Below are 6,733 nucleotides of genomic sequence, written 5' to 3' on the forward strand. Positions count from 1 at the left end.
ATTCAACTTTGGGAGTACTTTTTCATTCATAATTAACATCAATTTTTCACCTAGAAATTTATGTTGTGCAAGAATATGCCAATTTGGATCGATTTCATAGGGTTAAAGTCAAGGTTTATGTGTCTCAAATAGATGCACACAAAAACTTTTAATTAATTGACTGTGTGATAATAATAATTCCAAGATAAATATAAAACCATTTCATGCAACATAGCAAAGTCATTTTCATAAATGAAATGTTATACACTAAAATCCAAGTTTTCTAGAATAACATTTGATCATATCTTCTAATGATTACAGTCAGAACAAATATGCACTCATAGGCCAAATCAATTAAACTCTTGGTAATGAAATTTGAAATGGGACATTACTAGAAAATTCATAACCTTAGGATATAACCTTGCATCATGTCTGACAAATATCCTACATAACTAGATGTTTCCCACTTATACACAACTTTCGCATAAGGCAAGTGGAAGCAAAAATTATAATGTTGTAACAATTTAAAAGTCTTTAAAAGCATTAAATAAAGAATATACAATTTGAATCTATCAATTTCACTGGTAAAGGAATCTTGGCATGCATTTTAGTGAAGTAAGGAAATTTTGGCTTGCTTCACAAAAATGCAAGCCTAACCTTCATTTCAAGGCCAAATTGAATGATTCAACTTGGATGGTATTTGTTTACTCATACGTAACATTAATAGAATTAAATAATTTTATTTTTTCACATATATATTTTTGTTGTTCAAGAATACTCCAAATGGCATGGATTTCAAAGGGCAAAAGGCAGGGCTTCTTTGCCTCAAATAACTGCAGACCAAGAATGTTTGAGAACAAGGTGATGAACTAAGAAAAATCAAACTTGTATTTTAATAATTGAAACTTGTATTTTGTTGTTTGAAATGCTATAAGTAAGGCTGGATGACCTTAGTATTTTAGGAGCAATTGGGTTTAAATGGTTCCAAGGGATAGATAAAGAGATATCACTTAGGGTTTGCAAGGTCTATTTTAGGGTTTTTCTATATTGTACATATTTTTAGGGTTTTAAGTTGAAGATTAAGTCAAGTGACCTAGTTAGGGTTTGAAGATAAATAGGTAAGGAGAATGGAGACAAGTAGGACTAGTTATTATTTATTGTTTGGAAATGAAGTCTAATTAAATATATAACAATGCAAAAGTGTGTAAAATCATTAAATAAACATTCTACAATTTGAATAAATCAACTTGGCCAATAAATGAATCCTGGGCATGGATTTTAGTGAAACAAGGCAATTTTGGTCTGCTTCACACAAATGCACACCCAACCTTCATTTCAAGGCTAAATTGAATGATTCAACTTGGAGAGTTTGTTTTTACTCATAGGTAACATTAATACAAAATATATTTATTTTTTCACATATATGTTTGTGTTTTTAAAAAATACACCAAATTGCTTGGATTTCAAAGGGTAAAGACAAGGTTTCTGTCTCAAATAAATGCACACCAGGAATATTTGGGAACAAGGTGATGGACTAATAAAAAACAAAGTTGAATTTTAATAGTTGAAACTTGTATTTTCTTGCTTAAAATGCTACAAGGCTTGATGACCTTATTTTAATAGTAATCAGGTTTAAATGATGCCAAGTGATAGATACAGATATACCACCTAAGGTTTGTAGTGTCTATTTTAGGTTTTTTCTATATTGTACATATATTTTAGGTTTTAAGCTTAATATTAGGTCAAGTGACCTAGTTAGGGTTTGAAAGTAAATAGGTAAGGGGAATGGAGAAAAATAGGACTAGTTCTTATTTCTTATTTGTAAATGAAGTCTAAGAAAATACATAACAATGCAAAAGTGTGTAAAATCATTAAATAAACAATATACAATTTGAATCAATCATATTAGCCAATAAATGAAGCATGGGAGTGCATTTTAGTGAAGAAATACAATTTTTTCCTACGTCACAAAAATGCATGACCAAACTTCATTTCAAGGCCAAATTGAATGATTCAACTTGGAGAGTTTTTTTTTACTCATAGGTAACATTAATACAATTAAATATTTTTAACTTTTCACATATATGTTTGTGTTGTTAAAAAATACTCCAAATTGCATGGATTTCAAAGGGTAAAGGGCTGGGGTTTTGTGCCTCAAATAAATGCACACTAGGGATCTTTGAGAACAAGGCGACAGACTAAGAAAAATCAAACTTGAGTTTTAATAGTTGAAACTTGTAGTTTTTTGGTTAAAGCCATATAAGTAAGGTTGTATGACCTTATTCTTTAAGTAGTAATTAGGTTTAAATGTTTCTAGGGGACAGATAAAGAGATAATGCCAAAGAATTGTAGGGTCCATTTTAGGGGTTTTCTATATTGTACATATTTTTTAGGGTTTAAAGTTTAATATTGGGTCAAATGATATAGTTAGGACATTTACTATAAAAAGGTTTGGGTGACATTTTAATGCAAAAAGGACATTTGCTATCATTTATGAATAACTAGTTTCATGATGGAAATTTGGTCAATTCTACCCATAAGAAAGAAGTGATTGCCATCTTACATGCCATCAAAATATTTCAACCCTATTTTTAAAAGTGTTATTTTTAATAAACTGTATCTTATATCTAAATATTACGTTTGCATTTTTAATTGTGTCTGAGAAAATATGGGAGTAAAGGAGCAATGTTAAAGCACCCTATAAAAATTTTTATTCACTTAATAGAATTTTCTTTTCTTTAAAAAAGTGATTAATGGAAATGTAAAGCAATAAGTTAAAAAAAACTCATTTGCGTGTGCATTCCTCACGATTTATTCAATGTACATTTTTGCATTCACTATGCTTTCGTCACGATTTACTCAACATGCATTTAGCTAGCGTGCCTTGATCCCAGACAACAATGGCCTAAATTGAAACAACAACGTCATCTTCCCCGCAAACAATTGACTCATGGGGTTTCTAGGAGAAGTTCAAAGTCAAAAAATTCAAAGAGTGTGTCGATACATGGAGAGATACAAACAATTGTCCACCAACTATGCTAGATATCCTGAGAATATCAGAGGTTTATAAATTTATATTTGGATAGTTCGATTTCCAAAATGATGAGTTAAATGATGCCATAAAAAATTATGATTATAAAGGCATGGAATTAAAAATATTTGGGCAGAGGATTAACTTGGAACCTAGTCTGGTTTCAAGAGAAACAAAAATTCCATGCAAAGGGGGAGAAATATTTAACTCCAAGAAAACCCTAATCTAGAAACGATTGAAATGGCCAATAAAATATGTGGGAAAAAAGCATCTATTCCAAGGAATGGATTAAAAATGCAAGATGTTTCCCAAGGATTATACAAATCCTTGATCCAAGTTGTCCATAGCACAATTATGAAGCATCACAAGCTTGATATTTCTGGTGATTGCATGAGGCTATTTATTCATTGGGTTGAAGGCACGGCTGTAGATGTCCCTCATATGTTGGTTAAAAAATTACATTATGCCCTGCAATAAAGTAAAATAAAGAAAGTTAAGTTAAGCTTCTCGGGAGCATTGCAGAAAATTATTGATTTGTATCAACCTGGCGTTAAAACAAGGGCTCTTAAAACTTACATTAGGAAATCAAAACCAAATGAAACCATTGAGGAAGAACTTGAATATACTCTGGTTGAAGGTGGAAATTTTTTCTATTACAATATTCCATGCTGAAGATATAGATTCTAGTGTTCTAGAAGAATTACATTTGTGTTTGGATGAAGACGAGGAGAAATTAGGTATGGACCATTATATGGAAACATATAATAATTATTTTTCTATAATATACATAATTCCTTCTAAACATTTGGAACCTCAGCATAATTTCCCTTTAATGGGTGATTCAACATCTACATCTCCAAGTTTAAATGTGCATAGTCCAAGATAAAATTTTGATAACAAATTTTTTTTCTCAGTATATGATAGAATGATCCATTACAAACAAGTTGCAATGTAGGATTATTCCTCTATATATAACTAGAAGTAAAAGTATGAACTAAAGGAGAAGGATATTGTTGAATGCATGAAGAAGATTGCAGTGTTGGAATCAACAATTGTGCAACAAACAAAAAAATCAGTGAAAGACATAAATTCCAAGGATAAAATTATTGATGAATTGCATAATCAGGTATCTAGAATGAGCGACGAAGGTATGAGGGAGATAGATGAACTACATGCAAAGTTCAAAAAAGTTCAGGCTACATATGATGAAAAAATTAGTGAACTTGAAGAGGAGTTGAGAAGAAGACCAGAGGTTCTCAATATACCTCCATTGGAAACTTTAGAAACTTTTGAGGCTAAATTAGTCAAGTTATTGAATGAAAAATATAAATTTATTGAATATTTAAAGGTTGAAATTGCAAATAAATCTAAATATCAGGATAAATAAAAGCATGAATCACAAGTTGAAGAATACAAGAAAAGAGTGACTAAGTTGGAGAAAACTTGTCATAGGCAAGCTAATAAGTTGAGAGAGATATATCTTGAAATTTCCCAAGAAAAATAGAAGATTAAAGAACTTGAAGAGGAAAAATATTGACATTTTATAGAAGGTGGTACTGAGAGTGGGGATAAAGGTAAGGGTAAGGGTAAAGGTACAAGTCAGGATATAGGAGTAAAACAAATGCCTTCAAAGGACTTGGAGAAATCCAATCTAAAAGCATGAGTGAAAGTTTTAGAGACCACTTCCTCAACCATCAAATTTGTGGGTGATCTATATGTCTCACCACTGGTTCCTCAATCATTGAAGCAAATGGTAGGTGAGAGAGATAGCATAATTATAGAGCTACACAATGATCTCATGAGAAGTTGAGAAACACAACATTTGAGATGTGACACAGAGATACAAAATTTGAAATCATAGGTTTCTAATTTGTAGTAGAAATTAGAGAGGGAAAAACATCAACAATCAACAAATCAAAAAATCAACAACAATCGAGGGAAAAATAGCTTGAGGATAAAGTAAAACAACTCACCAGTGTATTGGCCAAATGTAGATATCAACTAAAATCTACAAAGGAAAATATTGAAAGGAATGTAATTGAGAACCAACATAAATATAAGAAGAATATGGATTTATTAAATAGACTAAGAAAATAAAAAGCAGATATGAGAGAATATTATGAAAGGAAAATTCAAGAGCTTCAGTAAGGATCAATGGATTTGTCTGTTGTAGTGCCTAAACAATCATAGTTGTCCATAGAAGGAAATAGAGACTCTCCTTCTGAAGAGAAGGGCTTGAAAAATCCTGCCAAGCATACTCGAGTTTCAGAATAACAATTTTTAGGTGATGTATCTACGTAGACACACACACACACACACACACACACACACATCATTATTTTATGTTAACGTGCATTTTTGAAAAAATTTCTAGTCTTTTTTGACTTACTTTTATGTCTCCTTCATGGAGTTTTTATTAGATTGTGGTTTCATTGAGATCTAGTTACTCCTTTATTTTTAGACAATGTAATGGAATTTTATAAGCTCATAACTTACTGAATCGAGAAATTAGTGCTATAGAATATACTAAGTTTCTATTTGAAATAGAAAATATGTCTTCTTTCCATAGTAAAAGAAATATACAATATGATTCATGCATCATATGGCAAAATTTACCATAGGGTGCTTCAAAAGGAAATTGAGGGGTTGTTGGAGCTAGAGGTGTAATTTTTAACCAAAATGGTAAAAAATCCTTGTCTTATGCTTGGGGGATTGGCACTGCCTCAATTAATCAGGAATAGATGTGGGCTTCCTGGAAAGACCTCTCCATTCTTCTCCAGCATGGTTTTTTCTATTAATAAGAAAATTGCATAAATATTACAAGAGATACAAATGTAGCAGCATCAAAACAAAATAACTGCATAATAAGATTGTATATATAAACATCACGAGGAATATAATCCACATATCCTTATCTCACCAGAAAAAATCATTTTAAGACTAAAAAAATAGTACAAAAATAAGGGCTTCAAGTCTCAACAAATTATCAACTCTAGCTCCAACATTCCAAAATATCAAGCAAAAGACATAATGTATTTACTTAGTTAGTAAATAAACATTGTACAATTTGAATCAACCATATTGTCCAATAAATGAATCATGGGCATGCATTTTAGTGAAGCAAGGAAATTTTGGCCTGCTTGATAGAAATGCACGCCAACCTTCATTACAAGGCCAAATTGAATGATTCAACTTAGATAGTATTTTTTTACTCATAAAGAACATTAATACAATTAATTTTTTCTAATTTTTCCCATAGAAAATAATTTTTTCTTATGCTTAGTGAAATATTTCAATTTGTTTTATAATATAAATTAATGAACAAACTTTGTATACATGTAGCCTAATGATTTGGATTTACAATGTTTCACATATACAATATAAGTAATTATATTTTTTAACAATTGCACATTTAATGTATTGTTACTCAATATGCTCTTCATCTTAGCTCAATCTGATTCTAACCAATATGTTAACAACACCTCTAAACCATTATCAATCAATAAATAACCACTAACCCGTCTAAATATTATCCAAGTAACCTGAATTGTTTCTACCAACAATTCATACCAAAGATTGAACACTTTAAAGATATTGCAGTAAGTAATTTTTATAGACAAAAATAAAATTGAAGCATTTCAAAGTTTCAGCCACAAAAATCATCATTTTTTAAACATGGATTACAAATAAATCTGAAAATTTAGAAGTGTTGCTCATTAACAT

Source organism: Pinus tabuliformis, chromosome X, assembly GCF_031772625.1.
Source record: "Pinus tabuliformis cultivar Carrire ecotype Pingquan chromosome X, CPIR1, whole genome shotgun sequence".
Taxonomy (NCBI): domain Eukaryota; kingdom Viridiplantae; phylum Streptophyta; class Pinopsida; order Pinales; family Pinaceae; genus Pinus; species Pinus tabuliformis.